At 38.7% G+C, this 18,875-nt stretch overlaps 1 protein-coding gene across 1 annotated transcript in view; it reads left to right on the plus strand.

Moving 5' to 3' along the window:
- Positions 1–18,875, plus strand: part of SMURF2 (SMAD specific E3 ubiquitin protein ligase 2) — a gene marked incomplete in the record, with an annotated part of 2,869,016 nt that overhangs the window by 1,216,603 nt on the left and 1,633,538 nt on the right.

Consider the following 18,875-nt stretch of genomic DNA (forward strand, 5'->3'; position numbering starts at 1 on the left):
TTCATAGGTAGGTAGTAAGCTATCAGCCCTGGGGCCTATATAAGCCTATCCAAAAAGGCTCCCTGGCTTTCACCATCCAAGAAAATTATTTTCCTGTGCCCCTGTCAAGCAGTGCCACAGAAGTGATCCCCAGGGTGAATTTTCTATTTCCCATCCAGTCGTCAAGATTTTTCTTAGAGGGCCAATGAGGAGCTTTGCTGGACATGAATGGGTAGTTTGTCCCAGAGTATGGGAAGTCTCTGGGACAGAAATCTATCCCTCCAGCATGTTCTGTTTGTTATGGTGACAAGGTTTAGGTCCCTGGAGCATGTGGTTCAGAGAGATTGTGATTTCATTAAGTGTAGCATGTCCAACAGCTCTGGGTTTGAAATAGATTTGTATGTATGTTAGGCAGAGATCGCCTCTGAGTAGGCAATATGCAACGGAGTAGAGCTGCAGTTTTTTGAAACTGTCTGCGTATGGCATCTGTTTGAGGTCGGTAATCCTCTTAATGAGGTATTTCTGTGGCCTTTCCAATTGTTGTAGGTGTCTTGTGAGATACGTGCCAGATGGGGCATTGTACTCTATAATGGGTCTGATGAGGGATGAGTAGAGAGGAACAATTATCTCCTTTTTTCAAGAGGAGAACCCTTTTGTGATGAGGTGTGCCATGTAGAAGGATTTCCTGACTACTGTGGTGATGTGGTTATCAAAGGAAAGACTATTGTCCACCTGTGTCCCAAGGTCACTTTCAGTGTTTAGTGAGCTACCGCCTATGTGGTAGTTCATGGGTACTGAGTTTTTACCAAAAGGGATGACAATGCACTTCTTGGCAATGAGCTTGAGGCGATGATTTTGACAGCAAGCATATGTCTCTGAGGCCCTTTTGTAGACTGTCTGCATCATTAGGTGATTCTACTATGGCTACCATTTTGCAGTCATCTGTGAACTTTGTTAGCCAAAGACCTTCTGTGTTGGCCTGCACTTGAGAGACGTAGATGCTGAACAGAAGAGGACTCAGGACCGACCCCTGTGGTACTCCACTCGTCACTGGTCTGAAGTTGGACTTGGAGTCTGCTACTTTTACTGTTTGTGTTCTGTCAGTGAGCCAGGTGACCACCCATCTTGTGACATAGGAATATTTACCCAGTTTAGTGAGTTTCACTATCAAAAGCCTTGGAGAGGTCAAGATAGGCTGTGTGCACTACCTTGCCCTCCTCTATGACTCAAGTGACTGCTTCAAAGAAGTCAATCAGGTTTAGTAGACATGATCTACCTTTTACAAACCCAAACTGAGCGGGGTCCAGGGTTTGGAGGTTACCTATGTTTTTGTTTATAAGCTCCAAGATGATATTTTCCATGACCTTGCAGACCAGACTTGTCAGGCTAATGGGGTGGTAGTTTCCAGGGTCCGTGGTGGCACCCCCTTTGTGAAATGGGATAACCGTTACTTTGTGCCATTCAGTAGGCACATAGCCTGAGGTGAGGCTATGATTGAACATGGTACTTAGGTGGGGTGCGAGTTTGTTCTGTAGTTCATGCAGTACGTAGCCTGGGATGTTGTCTGGTCTCATGGATGCTGTGTTCTTGACTTTGGAGAGTGCGGTCTTTACTTGTTTATCCATGATTACAGGGGCTTTGAATTCTTCCAGTATTAATATGGGCCCTTTGGAGGGTGGGAGGGGGGTAAAGTTAGTACTGAACCCATCTGCCAGGAGGTTGGCAATATCGGTTGGTTCTGTATAGTTAGTGCCATTGTGCTGTAGCTCATAGCAGATCTGCGTGTTGCCATTGAGATTCTTGACATAGCTATAGAATACTTTGTGGTTGTCTTTGGAATCAGTGGCGATTTTATTTTCATAACTGGCTTTTGAGGATTTTATGGGGGATCTCAGCTTCTTGCTGAGGCTGACCAAGGAGATCCTTCAATCTTGGGTTTTACTGTTTTTTGCAACAGCTTCTTCCTTCTGTTGTAGAGTTTGTTTATGGCAGGGGACCACCAGATTGGTTTCCTTTTTTTGGAGGATAACGTCTTGGTTCTGTTGGGGATGGCACGATCCATGCACTCGTGTATGTGTTTATACAGGGAATTTGTGTAAGGTTCAGCAGTCGTACCTCTATTTTCCATCTGTATGGGTGTTGTGACGTTTGCCACTTTTGTCTTAAGAAGCACGAAGTTGGCTTTGGAGTAGTTTTTGACAGTGGTTTTCTTAATGGGGGGTGGGATATGGATGTCTAGGGTGATTAGCTTGTGGTTGGATTTGACCAGTGAGGAGTTTACCTCTGGCGTGGAACATCAGTTACCCATATCGGTAATGACTAGGTCCAGGATATTGCTGCCCCTGGTGGGGGTGTGGACAAGCTGATCCAAGGCGTTGGAATTTATGAATTCCAGAAGAAAATGTTGAGCGAATGAGTTGGTGCATGAGTAGTTTTCCCAGTTGATGGTAGTTGAAATCGCCCATACTTAAGGCATTTCCATTATCTTAACAAATGGAGTGGGAATCCTGGGGCATGGTGGGGGATCTGTAACAAGCTACAACCTGGATTGCAGTCTTGCCAAGTGTTGGTTGCACTTGGATAATTTTGGATGCATTATGTTGAGCAACTATCCTGGAGGTGTGGATATCCTTAATGAATATGGACACGCCTCCACCTTTAGTGTTTCAGTCCAGGTTAGGTGGCCGAAATGTGTGGTATGAATTATAGCCTGGTAATGCAGGGTGCTCTCTGGAGCCTTGAACTAGGTCTGTGTCAATGCACAGATGTCGATGTCCTCCAATTTCTCCAAGAGGAATCTTGATGAGTGGATGGGAGATCGTAGGTTTACCCCAGGTATCACTTCTGTGTCACTGTTAGACAGAGGCACAGTATACTAACCTCAAAAAAGGGCACAGCAAAATTAATTTAAAATGGGTGGCAAAAGCCAAACACACTCTGGCTAGGCTTATAAATGCCCTAGGGCAGATAGCCTAGTATGAACCTATAAATTTAAGGAGTGCCTCGAGTGGGTGCATTTTGAGGTTTAGACTTCTAGAACTGAGTAGCATTACACTCAGAGTTTGCTTGCTTGTACCTGTTACGGTGGTGAATTTAGCATTTGAACCTTGCCTAATAAAGGCACTGTAGCAGTGGCAAGAGCCTTAGCCAGTATCCGGAATCCCAGGGGGCGACAGGTGCAGGCCATCTCTGGCAAAGCATCGTGGTCTGTCGACCATGTTGTCCCATGCAGTCAGATACTGGATCCCCTTAGAATGACACCAGAAGCTTAGCCAATAGCTAGGGAGTAGGATAAAATTAAGGTGGATTTTAAAAACAGGATGAAATAAAAGAAAGGGAGCTATGGTTAAGAAGTAACCAGAATTATTTAGAGGGACTGAAAATGTGAAAGTATTGCAGATTAGGGGGAATGTCACAGAACAAGAGGAGGATCAACTGCAGAATGCTAGGCAGAATGTAAGGAGTTACCTTGATAATATGCACGAGCTTAGAAAGATTGCTGTTAAGCAACTGTTTTTTTAATAACACTGTTGTTTGTTTTTCGGCTTTTCCTGGTAAGGGGTCGGCACAGCGGTACTCTGGTCTGCTAATGATTGGCAGTAGATTTTTACAAAACGCTGAGGTGCCAGCTCGATGCCCACCCTTCAACGAAGGCACGCCCATTTACGCACGCATGTCTTTCGAAATGCTACCCAACCATGGGGAGGACATGCAGACTCCACACACAAGACACTCCCAAGCCAAGCCGAGAATCGAATGGGAGAACCTCTTGCTGTGAGTTAACACCACGGCATACTGTTTTTTGATAACACTACAGCACAAAAACTTTTAGCACAACGACACAGACAACAGAAAGTAGAAAGGGTTGTTGCCAAACTTAAGGAGCCTATAACAAAGAAGATAATAAGAGATCCTTTAAAGGTATTAGAAATATTTCAGAAATTCTTTGTCTCTATAAAGCAGAGAACTATGGAAATCAAGAAAAGATACAAATGGAAATGTTTATGGAAGAATTAAATATGCCAAGGTTAGAGATAGATGAGGCTCAATTATTAACAGGATAGGAGGAGATGAGATAAAAATTGTGATGTATAACCAGTCTACAGGAAAGTCATCCAGAATAGATGGTATTCCTGTGGAAGTTTTGAAGCTGGGAAGAAAAAAACTGATAAAGATCATGAAGGTTTTGTTGAACAATATCTTCAGAGGAGTAGAAGTACCACCATCTTGGAAGAAAGCAGTGGTAGCTGTAATACCTACAAATGTTAAGGATCCATCAGATCCAACTTCATACAGGCCAGTTTCAGTACTAAACTATGATTATAAAGTGTTCATGTCTATAACAATGATGATCCAGAGAGAAGCAGAATGTAAGAAAGTGCCGTTGTTGTTGGTGGGGGTTGATGCAGAGAAAGCATTTGACATACTAAGCTGGGACTTTATGAGCAGGGCAATGGAAGCATTTGCATTTGCTGTAAAAATTATAAGGTTGATCAGGAGAATTTATGAGGGATCGGAGGTGAAAATTAAAGTGAGTGGGGTCCTGTCTGATAATTTCTGCTTGAGCAAAGGAATGAAGCCAGGGGTATCCTCTTTCCCCTTTATTATTTGCATTATATTTGGAACCACTGGCAAAGAAACTAAGGGACTCTGAAATTCAAGGATTTAATTGGTATGATGATCAAGAAAAGCTCTCTTTATATGCATATATTATTTTATACCTGATAAAGCCAGAAAGACTTTACAGTGTTGTGGAACATTTTGAAACAGTTTCAGATGTTTTCAGGATACAAAATTAATGAAGCTAAAACAAAGGCAATAGTGGTAAATTATGTACCGACACATGACCTGGTTCAGGAATACCCATATTCATGGGGACATGATAAAATAAAATATTTAGGAGTATGGATTAAAAATTGATTCTAGTGTGGCAGCTAAAGATATGTGGGAAGAGGTTAAAAAGGTAATGCAAAAACTGAGAAAATGGAAGCTTTGTTATATGGATATAGATAGTAAGATACAAGCAGTTAAAATGTTTCTAGTCCTTTTAGTCGTACACAAGTCCGGCATATTTTTTATCAACCAGAGGAGAAGTTGTGGGTAGTAATTAATAAAGAGCTGAATTGTCGGGGAAAGATGGCAAGAGTCAAGTAGGATAAGCTGATTCTTTTAGTAGAACAGGGTGGATTGGGATTACCCAATTTGAATGGGTATTTCAGAGCTACGCAGTTAAGATTCCCATACATAGCTCAAGCAGAAAACTATAATTTAAAGTGGAAAGGGCTAATGATGAAGCTCAAGAAACAAGGAGAGACTGGGATTTTGAATGCAGGCCTTTAAGGAGAATAACCATAGTCATGCAGAATGTTATATCCATAAAGTAGTAGAGAGTATTCTAAGAACTAAACCAACATGGGAATGGAGGAAGGAGATTCTGCCGATAGAGTTGACTGCAAGTAGTGATGCAAACAATAGGCAGGGGGGCGAAACTTGGAGAAAACTGGCAAAGGAACCAAGGTATTGGGAGCAAATAACTAGAGAGGGAATGATAGAATAGGAAGACGCTCCAGAATTTATTTGGACTGCAGGTTAGAGATTGCCTTCCCTATCAGGGACTGATACCAGAGTATAGGCAAAGAGAAAGAAATAGGGGGGTCCTAAACAAAAGACCAGCACTGGTAGAGTTTTTTTAATAGAATCTAGAACAGAAGCGGCCATTAGAAAAGGAATAATTAGTAGAGCATATAAAACATTGCATGATAACTGTAAGAATCAATCAGTGGAGTTTAGAAAGATTGGAAGAGAGTTTGGATAAGCAATTCACAAAGAAACAATGGGAGGATATATGTATGTCTCCCAAATATGCAACATAATCTAGAAGATTTAGGATTTTTGCCTGGAAATGTTTACATACTTATTTTTATACCCTAAGTAGACTCCAGAAAATTTTAACTCTAGTAGACTGTAAATGTTGGAAGTATGAAGGGGAAGAAAGAGGTAATTGGGAGCATATTTTTGGGGGGTGTGGTGAGATGGCAAACTTTAAGGATTCTCTGCGGGATACACTGTCGGAGATTCTAGATAGGTAGATTGGTCTGACGAGGGAGATAATTTTTCTGAGCTGTGATACAGAATCGGAATTGCCTAGACATGGTAAGGCCTTGCTCTAGTGTAATAATGATGCCTGACAAAAAAGCAATTACTAGAAAATGGAAATAAAAAGTCTAAACCAATTATACTGGAAGTAGTGAATATAGTTGTATCTTTCAGCTTTTCCCGGTTAGGGGTTGCCACAGCGGAACTCCGATCCGCTAATAATTGGCAGTAGATTTTTACTTGCCGAGTTGCTGGCCCTGACGCACAGCCTTCAACGAAGGTACACCCATTCACACGTCTCCACACAGAAGATGCTCTAGCTGAGAATCGAACAGGAAGTCTTACTGTGAGGCGACAACGCTACTGCAGCACCACCACCGCAGTACGAAGTAGTGAATATAGTAACAGAGATAAAACAACTGGAATTGAGATCTTTAGGAAAGGGTAGGAGCAAACTACGTAGGAAAAATGGGAATTGTGGGAACCATACATACAAGGGAGGATTGAGGCCTTAAAGGCAGCAGGACTTAAGTGAGCTAATTAATGTTTGAGTGAGAAAGATTGGGTAGATTATAAGTGATGTATAATATTTGTAACTGGGAGTGTGCCATTCTGGTTTGTGATGTGAAATGCTTGGGACTAGGATTGTGCTGGTGTGGTTTATTTTCATTTATATAAATGTATGATTGCCTATGTAGTAAGTGATGGTTTAATGAAGATGTTTCTTGTTATAAAAAAAAAAAAAAAAAGGGCAAGAATTGAATAATTTACCCAATATTGCTTAGGTTGTATGATATATAGCAATATATGTGAAGTATAATGTTTATGTTAATATAGTTTGATTACTTTTATATGAATGTAAATTTGCCTATGTCACAAGTGATAATTCAATAAAGGTGTTTGAAAAAAAGTATCTAGCTTCATCCTTCTTTACAGTTCTCTCTGATCCTACAATAAGCCATAAACCGCATTACATTTAATTGTCTGCTGTTAATCAAGTCAAGTTACCATTCAGGAAAGAATTTATTTTGCCATACATATACTATGCATTTCTTACACTTTAACCCTTTGAATTTCGAAACATATATTTAACTACAGTATTACATTTTACAATAATGTTAATACATTTAACACACAATGCGTAAACGAAAATGTATTGTACTTAAATTTCTTTGCCTTCATTTGGTTCTTTCATGAGTTACCACAACAAAATGAGATGGATATGCTTTAGCTCCCTCCATGTTTTGAAATAAACTGCACATAAATGGGGTTGATACTCCACTCCCCCACTGTGTAGCAGATTCACTTTAATAGTCTTCTGCACAATACTTACCCTTTCATCATACCAGTTTCTGGTTCAAATCCAAGTTCATTTCTTTTCAGTTTTATCACTTGTTCAAACAACTGACAGTGGAACTGATGTTTCCAGCTCTTACAGTGTTCAGCAAATTCACGTAGTTGATCGTCTTTCTGTTCCTCCCCTTCTTGCAGCTCCAGCATCTACTTGGAATTCAAGCTTGGACTTCCTCTTCTACTTTCCTCCTGGGCTTCTCATTCTGACTGAAGCATTTTCTTTTGGAAAATGGAGAAATGATTTCACTGACACTGTTTGTTTTAGACTGTCTTAACTCTGTAAGGTCAGAAACTGAGCTTTCTTCTCTTTGCTAACTGGGGTTCTATTGGCTGAGCTTTTTATCCCCTCAGTATATAAACTTTTGGCTCATATGCGGAAAAAAAATTCTGAAAACTGTAAGGTGTACCAGTTTCAAGCTCAGCCTAGCTTCATGTCACCTCTTAATGACAAGAATAAACTTACTCATTTTTTGTGTAGTGTAAAGTGAGTCATCATTTTCCATCAATCCCTTAGTATCACCAATGTCCAACATATTTCTATTTTGCCATAATTTTCTCAAAAGCATCTCCTCCTGCTTATTCAACTGCATTTTAACCAATAGAGATCTTTGCTTCTTTCTGGAGACTGTGTTAGGAGCAGAAGTGTCTCAATCAGGGTTGCCAGATTTCTGAAGGGCCAGGTAGGGACAAGAAAATAGTGTCTGTCATGCTAAGTGAAGACCAAAAAAAAAGGTCTTCTGTTCGTGCGGAGCAGCAGACAGTTCCGCATTAAGCAGAAGTGGCTCTGCTTTGCGATTTTTTGAGTGACTCGTATACTGGCATATGGGCCAATCATAAATCGCAAAGTGGAGGCTGTTTCGCCGGGATTTTAACTGGTAGTGCGGGACTCGGGATTAAGCTGCTGATCTCGGGAGAGTCCCACTCAGATAGGGACGTCTAGCAACCCTGGTATAAATTACTAACTTCTTTAGAAAACTAGTCCAATTTTTTTCTTTATACCTTCATGAAGTTAACATATTCCACTCCCCTCCAACCATGTGTGTATTCAGCATCTACTATTTTCTGAAAGATTTCTTTACTTGCTTCCTAAATCTGTCATTCTTTCCTTTTTAATTCTGACAACTTCAAACTTAGCAGTTCAGCCTGATTTATGTAAAACTACTACTTTTTCCAATGATTTTTCATGTGTTCTTATAGGTTATTCCAAATTTCCACTTATTTTAAATGCTTCTGAGTGAATTTTGGTCAAATTTTTCTTCTAGTTTTTCTGAAACCATTCCATCACTGACACTGCACACAGGTTGCTTCTTGTTGATTTAGAGATTCTTGGAAGTTGAGTGCATGGAACTGGTGTTTGACCAAAAACTGGTCACATATCAACTCTCCCTGTCACTTGGAATTGAATTCCTGACAGTAGCCCCACTAGATAGAGGAATCAAGTGACAGCACTGTTCATCTGCTGCTGAATTCTTAAAAAGGTGTTTTGAGAGATGTGAGCACTTCAGGAGGAGTCTGGCATCTTAGGGATGGAGATGGGACTAGGACTCTGGCTACAAATATATTGTAGTGAATGGATAATACAGGAGTACAAGGAATGGAGAAAAAGCCAAGGGATTAGGCTCAGGCAGGTCTAGAAATTGTCTGCACCTGACGTGGGCCTGAAGGAACAATTTAGACTCCCAAGTGAAAGATGATTTCATCCTGTGAGGGGGCATCTCTAAAGATAAATGCTCAAGTGATGAAGCTGAGAGGAAAGTGTTGCCAGAATCTGAATCTAAGAAAGAGGCCGGGGAAAGCTAATTTACATATGACAGCACCTCCATATCAATGCCACAAGGAAAAATGACTCTGGAGAAATTGCTCACTCTTTTGTTGGGAAGGGAGATTCTTTTAGCAGGACCATTTTACAGGTTCTCTGTCTGGAATTTATGAAGCCTCGAACTAGTCTGAAAAGTTCCTGGACACAAACGTGTGAATACTGCGGGTTGAGACCTGATCAGCTGTAGCTGGAGCAAACTTGACAGAGAACCTCTTCAGTTTGTGGCTTCATTTTCTGCTTTGACTTGTGGTCCAACTGAAAGAACACAGGGCATGGAAGGTAACCACAACCTAGATCTGGTCCCCTTCAGTCTTAACCTGTACCTAAGGGATATCACTTTCAACCTTGTAAACCAACAGTCATGCCTTAAAGGCCAGGATGTGTGCAGTGGTGGCCTCCAGAGAGGTTGCACCAAATGCCTCAGTCAAAATAAGCACTGGATATAGGGATGCAAATAAAATTTACTGGTTGTCAGCCACCCTTGAGCCTAGGGGCTGATGGGTACTGAAATTGTTTTCAGATTAACAAACCCTCCTTAGAATGCTTCTTCTTTTTCTTAGAAAATTCTAAAGAGGGACTGATGGATGATAATTGTGTCTGGGCCAACCATGTGTGTTTTGCTGTAGGAAGGAACTCCGCATGACAGCTGCAACATTGTGGCCATCGGTTTAACATGTTGTAGACTATTGCCATTTTCTCAAGGTGTGTCTGGTCTGACAGCACACCAGACCTTGACTGGGAGTCACTACAAATTCCAAAACTTGCAACTTAAACCTTAGTAGTCTATTCATTTTCTTTTCATTTCTGTTAGGTAGTTTACAATATTTTGTATTATGATGTTCCGGTAAGTCTTTTTCTTTTAAACACCTTTTTTTAAGTTATTATTCAAGACATAGGCACACATACATTAATGGTAAAGAAAACAAACCATATTAGAATTTTTTAGATTTGCACACATTGTTCATGTTTTCTTTCTTCATAAATGTCATTCTGTCCAACGTTACGTAAATGGCTCAATTCCTGCCTTCCCTTAAGCCTTACTCCTCCTCCTCCTGAGCATTATTCTGCATGTATTGTTCCCACAAATTCCTTTTACTTCTATGTAATTTGCTCCTTCCCTTTTATTTTAAAGATACCTCTTCCAGTATGTAATAATTCAAATACATTTGGTTTCGATTCTGATTTCCATTTTCTAGTAATCGCTTTTGTGGCAGCCAGCAACATTAAATTTAAGGCTTTACTATGTCTAGGCAATTGAGATCCTGTATCCCTGTTCAAAATAATCATTTCCTTCATTACAGTCATTTGCTCCCCCATTATTTTTGATAGAGTACTCTGTAGGGATTTTTTAAAATCTGTCAACTCATTACTATCTGAAAAAACATGTAACTAGTTTGGTCTTTCTTCCCCATTACAAGTCCAGCATTTGCTAGCTAACTGAAGAAAAATTATTTGAAGTCTGCTTAGGGTATAAAAATACATACGCAAACAATTCATCCAAGCAAAAATCCTGAACCTTCTGGACTTTGTGGCATACTTGGGAGTCCTTCCATTGTAAACTGCTTTCCCAGTCTCATCCCAGTCTTTTCATAGGTTGGTACTAGGCTATTGGCCCTAGGGCCTATACATGCCAATCCATAACAATTCCCTGGATATTTCTTCCCACAATATTTACTTCCCTGGACCCACTGCCTAGCATGGAGACTGATGTGATCCCCGGGGTGAATTTCCTATCGTAATTTTAATTAGAATTAATTTTCTAATGCCCTGTAATTGATTCTAATACTTGTCATGCAGTATTTTATATAACCTGCTAATTATCCCTTTTTAACAGCAGTTTTTGTTCTAGATTTGACTAAAAACTCTACCAGAGCAGGTCTTTCACTTAGGACTCCCGTTTCTGTTTGCCTTTATCAGTCCTTGGTAGGAAGGGCAGTCTCTGACCTGCAGTACAAACTTCTTTGCTTTATCCCACTCTGCCACCTTTCCTGCCTAGTTATTTGCCAGTTTTCTCCAGTAAATTCCAGCCCCCTTTTGCTTATTTTCTACACCCCAACTTGCAGTCATACCTATTGGCAAAATCTTTTCTCCATTCCCATGTTGGCTTAATTCTTAGAATACTTTATTCAGCTTTATGAATGTAATCTGTATGGTGGTGGTTCTCCTTAAGGATCTGCATCCAAACTCCCCTCTTTTCTTATTTTTTGAACACCCCCCACTTCATCATGGTCCCTTTCCACTTCTCTTGTTATGTACATGAGCCTTAACTGTGTAGCTCTAAAATTTCACTTCAAATCATATAATCCTAAACCACCTTGTTTTCTTGGGAGGATCAATATATGCCTCTTAATTTTCCCCTTCCTGTCTCAGATAAATCCCTTCAACTCCTTATTAATTATTGTCCACAGCTTCTCCTCTGGTTGATAAAAATATGCCTGACCTGTATGTAAAACTAAAGTGACTAAAAATATTTTCACTGCTTTTAACTTGACTATCCATATCTGTAAACAAGAGCTTCCAGTTTTTCAGTTTTTATATTATCTTTTGTTCACTCTCTTCTTACATATCCTTAGCTGCCATAGCAGACGACTTTTTAATCCTTACTTCTGAATACTTCATCTTATTGAGTCTCCATAAATATGGGTATTGCTGAACCAATTTGTGTATAGATATCTAATTTACGGTTATAGCATTTGTTTTATATTCATTAATTTTATATTCTGAAAAGACATGGAACCATCGTAAAATGTTCCACACCACAAAGACATTCTTGTCTGCATTTATCATGCACACAAATGTCATCTGGAAGCAAAGCCAACTTTTCTTGATTACTATACCAACTATATTCTTGAAGTTCTGATGCCTTTATTTACTTTCCCAATGAATCTGAAGTAAATAAAAAAGGGGAAATAGGACACCCCTGCCTGGTAGTTCTGTTCAAACATAACTTATCAGAGAGGACACCGTCTGTTTCAGTTTTTGCCTTTGATCCTTTGTTTATTTTCCTAATTATTGTATCAGATGATGCAAATGCTTCCACTGCCCTTTTCATAAAATCCCAGCTTTCTCTGTTGAATGCTTTCATTGCAATATTTCTTTTAATTCGACTTCCCCCTAAAAATCAACATTGCTCTGTTAATATTAAATCTTTGCCTCTCCTCCACAAAACCACATTGATCCATATCTGTCAATTTTGAAAACACCTTTGCTATTCTTTTAGCTAGTGTAAGACATAAACACTTTATAATTATGATTTTAAATTGAAATGGGTGTACATGAAGCTGGGTCTGATGGTTCTTTACCGTCTTTGGCTAATACAGACACAGCAACTTTCTTCCAAGATACTGGTGCTTCACATCCTTTTAAAATAATAAGCAAAATCTTCCAGATCTTCCTCCAAACTTCTGGAGGATTACCATCTGTTTCTGAAGACTTCCCTGCAGATTGATTATACATCACCATTTTTATCTTGTCTCCACATATCTTGACTATTAGTTGTTGAACCTCATCTTCCACTAACTTTGGCATAATTAAATCTTCTGTAAGTACTTCCATCTGTGCTCTTTCTCAGTTTCCACCTTTCTCTGCTTTATACAAATTTTCATAAATTTTCCAAGATTTCTTATCATAGGCTCCCTAAGTTTGGTAACAATACTTTCTACTTTGTCACCAAAGTCATTGTGCTAAAAGTTGTGATCTGGAGTTATCAAAAATAGTTTAACAAATATCTTTCAAAACGTGCGCATATTATCCAAATAATCACTAATTTTCTCTTTAGTACTCTGCAGTTGCTCCTCTTATTGTTCTGTGAGATTCCCATTATTCTGCAATACTTTAACTTTTGTCATCCCCTGTAAATAATTCTTATTTCTTATCCGTGTCTTTTTCTTTCTCTTTTCTTTCTACTTTATTTTTAAACTCCATTTTCATTTTATCCCACTCACTAGATGTCCCATCTGAAGAAAGTTATGTCATTCACAGTAAGTCTTAAATACTTTCCTACCCATTCCTTAAGTTCCTCTCAACAGGCAGGTAGAAAAGCAACAGTGTCTCATTTGTTCACCATTAACTTGCATTTTCATCTTAGTTTTTATTGGTAGGACTGTCTGGAATAGTTGATGGATGTGTGTTGAGGCTTTCAGTTAAATGTACACGTGCCTGTGAATTATAATTTCTTTCCAGTCTTACCCAGTTGTACATTCATTAAGGGATAATATGCAAACTCTGTCCAAGTTCCTGCTAGTTAGCTTCACTTCTTCCTTATGAAATATTTTCATACATTTCTTCAGAAATCTACCCGCTTTTGTTACATTTTCCCTTCTGTGACCATCTGATATATCTTCATTATTGCAAATCAAGTTCCAGTCTCCAAATATAAGTAATATTCCCTACTGAAAGGTGATTATTTCTCCCAAAATTAAGATTCATAATGGCAGTTTTAAGAACATAAATGCATGCCAATGTAATCGTCCCTTGCCAATAGCCGCTTACTGCCACAAATCTACCATTACTGCCCCTTTCCCTCTTCTGACACTATTGGAGGCCATCTGACAGTCATTATTATTAATCCCCTTTTTCCTTTGTCCCTGGTATTCTGCTAACTATCCATCCTGATTTCCTTTATCAAATTCTCATGCTCATTTTTTTCCAAATGCGTCTCATGCAACAATCACTATTTGCACTCTCCATTTCCTAATGTAATTCAGCACTCTTTCCTTTTTATCTGTACCTTTAAGCTCATTTGCATTCCTAGATAATATTGATAGAGTTGCCATTATGAAATAAATTTGTTGTACCCACCTATTATACATACGTTTTTTTGAATATGTATTTTGAACTTTTGTCTTGCATGCATACACTGCTTTGCACAGTCGTCTTTTGTACAGTTTTCTCCTCATCTCTGTTTGAACCTATCTCACATTTTTCACAACTTTTTCTTAAATGAAAACTCTGAAATGCAAAACTGAATATATTTTCAGAACATTCTCAGCCCCTCTTAACTTCTAACAAGCACACAAAGCTATGTAGATTTTCAATAAATTGTTTAAACCTCCAGGTAGGAACAATTGCCCCACATTGTCAGGTGCATCCACAGGCATTACCTAATTTAAAATTAAGGTCAGTCATGGTGAAGTGCATATTACAGCCGGTGTTCCCACTTACACTGATTGCTGTCTTTTTTTCATATCTCTGTTTCTCCTCCCAGTGTGAAAAATATCTTACATACTTTCAGAAGCAATTAATTCTAACCCTAAGAAAAAGTGAACTGCTTACCTTGAAATAAAAATAAACTGTGCACTTCTATTAAATTAAAGTATTAAGGCTGATGGGGGAGGCTCCCATCTCTTATTCACTTACCATAATTTCTGACTTATTTTTCACTGAAGTGCTTGTCCTTGTACTTTTAAATGTTGCATTCTCAGAACTCTTGAGATTAATTGCTTGCACTTGCAGAAAGCTCATGTCCATGTAAAAGTAGTCAGCAGTGAGAAAAAACTAACAACTTTGCAGATACATGCATGAAACTTTGTAAATGTGACTTAGAGTAGAATGTGTAGAATTTCTCTTGCACATCAACTTCAGCTGTAAACTTCTTTGTCTCAGTGAGTGCATTTGCTAATGGAAAGAAACAAGCTAATGTCCTTGCAGTTGCAAGAAACTTTGTTGTTCGTGGCTTTCATAATTGTCTTTTTTTTTTGCTTCAAAGAAAAACACTTCACCAATGTCATTTAATCTTGATATCCACCCTTGTAGAAACAAGGGAAATTAGCTCATCTCTACACATAATTTAATCAATGCATTGTCACCCTACCCTAACAGCCCAAGATCCCATTATATTAACTTAAACCTGCTTCTGATCAGTTTTTTTTCTTGTTAATGCTATAAAGTCTATATTCTTATAACAAAACAAAGACACTTGTTTATGACCTACAACCATTACTGAAAATTCTTTCCCCACATTTAAAATACCCCTGACTGCACACTGTACAGTACTGCTTTACAAAGTAACATGCAGTTTATATCATAAAATATTTTATACAAATACTTATGTGAACAACATTGTTGCACTTAAAGTTGCTCCTCTTTCCCTTTAGGACATAAAGTGGGGAATATGCCTTTACTGTACTTCTAAACATTAGTGACATAAAATGAGGAATATGCTTTATAGCCCACTCAAACGTTTAACAAAGTCAGCAAAAGTCCTGTCTTTCTTGGGCACTTTTTCTTGCAAGCCGTACTTCACAAAATGTATCGATGCTTTATAGTCTCCCATTTATTCACTAATTTCAGTCTTGTTGCTGATTGTTTTCATGATCATCTGCATCTACCAACACCAAATTCTGGTTCACATGCAGAGTGCTCCTGATTCTTATAGCCAATTCCTTTGCTTTTTACTGTCTCTCAAACATTTTTATTTGGAACACCGGAAAACGTGTAGTATCTGTGTGCTTTATTGTCAGAAGTATAAGAAGCAGAGTCCTCTTCGGCTTTCTGGCTCATTTTTGGGGGTAAACTTTTAACATCTCCCTTAGCCTGTTCTTTATCAACAAATGCCTTTGATCCTCCAGGAGAAAATATTCTAAATACAGATGATTTCGATAGTTGCAGTAGTCTATTTACACTGGTTTGTGTATGAGTAATTCTTTGATAGTCATCGCCAATAATAATAAGAAAAAAGACATCAGTCCAAATGCTGGATACTATGAACAAGCAAGGTTCATATTCACAGTGTGTTTATACAGTTCTTTCTGACAAACTTTCATTGCCTGCAGTGTATTTTATGTATTTATTTATTGTTTGATAACCAGTTAAGCTAACTAGCCACCAGACCCTTTTCAGCCATGTCTCAGGCCAAGAGAGACAACAAGAGTATATGATATTTACATAAAGAAACAGTTGCTATTTACAGTAGCAGTATATGGTAATGCAGTTTTGAACGGCAATTTACATTTTGTGCACATTCAACTACATTAATTAAACAAATCTTAGCATTCACTGATTATTTAGGGCACTGCATCAGTACAGGGAGGATGGCGAGCAGTGGTTGCTCATTATGCTTTGTCCAGAAAGCAAGTGCAAGCAACTTTTAGTTTAGTCTTAAATGTTTCCAAAATGTGTGTTTTGTCATTTCATTTCGAAGGTGATACCAACTGAAGTCTTTCGACTGAGAACCATGGCCATAACTTTTGAGTTAACCCATTAATCTTTCAGGGTTGGTTACTGCCTTCATTCATTTGCTTGACCAAGTGAACTGTAGTGATTTTTATGCAGTGCTGAGTTTGTGCAAATGTCTGAGCGACTGCCACTATGATCAGCTAAACTAAGTAGGATTTATTTGGGCTTGAAGTTTGTGTGTTGGGTAAGGGGATTGGTGTGTAGTGTATGTGCAAGTGTGTGTATTTTAGAGTTAGTTAAGAGGATGGATTTAGTATTGTGTGTGTGCTTGAGCGTGCAGTGAGTGTCCGAGCTGTCATTTGCTGTGGTAGTGACATAAAAACTTTTTTTAAATTTAATGTGCAAGGTTAGGGATAGAAGTGGGTTAGAGTATTACTAAGGTGGAGCAGGAGGACATAGCTCACCTTAGTAATGGTGCTAACCCTTGCCTATAGCCCTAACCATGCATTGTACCTTAACAAAAAAAAAAAAGAGTTTTCCATAATACTACTGCTGTTGAGGTAAATTTGAGGTGAATGTGTTTGTCTTCATCGGAAAAGGAAGTTTTCCTTTTTCAATTTACTTGGTGTTAGTAATTTGAATAGTTAATGTTAAGGATGGTTACCATGGTTTGGTTGATCTTTGAGTATCAGTCATTTAACACCTCGATCATTCGTGATATAATTTTTCACATGGTAGTGGTCTGTTAGCCATTGGTGTATGCGAAAGAGCAGTTAGAAGGATGCTGAGATTGTTAAGCTCAAATGCTCCTTTACTAGTGTAAGTGGAGATTGTCAAGCTCAAAGGCACCTTTACTAGTGTAAGTTAATGCAGTAACTATTTATGGATTTTATTCATCTTCCCCAAGAGAATGGTTGTGTGAAACATGAAGGCTTTACTACCTCCTAGTCAATGTTCATACTACTCCACCTTTGAGAGCGTGTAATCTGCACATAAAGCTTTGTTGATCATTCTGCACTGCAGCAGTTTATGCATTCTCAGATTTTAGCTCCCCCCCCCCCCCCCGAAGATTGGTAGAGCAATGATGTCAGTGAATACTTTGCCTGGGATAGAAATAAAAAATGCAATGATTAACAGAATAATGATCCGTTGCGTTATTTCAAACAAGAAAGATACTTGAAGTGATGATCTCCTGATGGTGGTGAAGTTGCATATTCTATATGTATTAGTGCACAGTTGTGGAAGACTGTAAGTTATCACTGCAGATGTTTAGAACTCCCTTCACTTGCACCGAGTGCATTTTTTGTGATATGGTTTTAAAGTGGGGAAAGATGGGGAACTAGACGAGCGAACACAGATTAGATGCGAGTGGCAGGAAGTAGTTGTGAAGAAGGGAGAAGGAGTGTTGGAGTGGGAAGTAGATGGAGGGAAGGATTGTGGTGGAAACAGATGTATAAAGAGTTAGAGGAGGGTGAGTGAAAATAGGGAATGAGAGGAATTGAGGATAAGAGGGAATAAGAAGAGGAAGGTGCAAGTTAAGAAGGTATTGGTTGGTTAGTCTTCCTGTATGTGAAAATGTAGTGGGGTGGGGCCTAGGTCAGAATTGTAGTGGTACTTGTCTTATTGTCTTACTTTGAAACATGTAGGAGGTATCATTTATATGTGATTTTTTTTTCTTCTGCTGAGGTCTGATTTTTGACTGGTTTGAATTTTTTGTTATGTAAGGAAGGATTCTCATACTTGAGAACCAAATGAAAACATATGTTTACCGTTGTACAGCCTAGTCCTGTGGGTCTGCAAAGATGAATTTGTGGAACTAAGAGATCTTGGGTTGTTATCAGAGGTGCAGTAGGTCATTCAGCTGGTGAAGGGTGGGAATGAGTTTGAACTGGGCAGTTTATGAATGAGAGCACCCAGTAGTAGATTGTGTGTGTGCTGAATTGGTAGCTGCTCAGATTTCATTGCCTTGCTCCCACTTAGTGACAAGATAGCATCCAGCTCTAGTATGAGCCTGGATTGGAGAATGAAGAAATAAAACAAGCAATAACATAACATAGATAATCCATTTGGGGCAAGGAAGCTCCATTCATATTTCCTGTGATGAGGATCTGTCATGTTTCAAAACAGTGTGCACATCTTACTTTGCTATATGTTTTCCTCAGTGAATACTAAACTGTTTAGCTTGCTGTGCAACAAATACTATACATGTACATGAAAGGAAAAAGAATGCTGAAGCCTGATCTGTAAACTAGTCTGGGAATCATAGAAAACACTGTCAATTTATCTTTTAAATTTATAAGCAGTGTAATAGAAAACGAGTAACATTTGTGTTGTAAATTCTGATCTTTGTGTTTCACTGTTGCAGTCATCACACTTGGATTAGCTAGACAGTTAATGTATTTTTTCTATAAATGTTAGTTAAAACATTTGGTGCTTATGATTATGGGATGTCTGCATCATTTTTTTTTAATACTTTGCTCATTTTAACATGAATCTACTACTTTTTTTGTAG

The sequence above is a fragment of the Protopterus annectens genome, chromosome 8.part0, assembly GCF_019279795.1.
Source record: "Protopterus annectens isolate FY-2018-M chromosome 8.part0, PAN1.0, whole genome shotgun sequence".
NCBI lineage: Eukaryota > Metazoa > Chordata > Ceratodontiformes > Protopteridae > Protopterus > Protopterus annectens.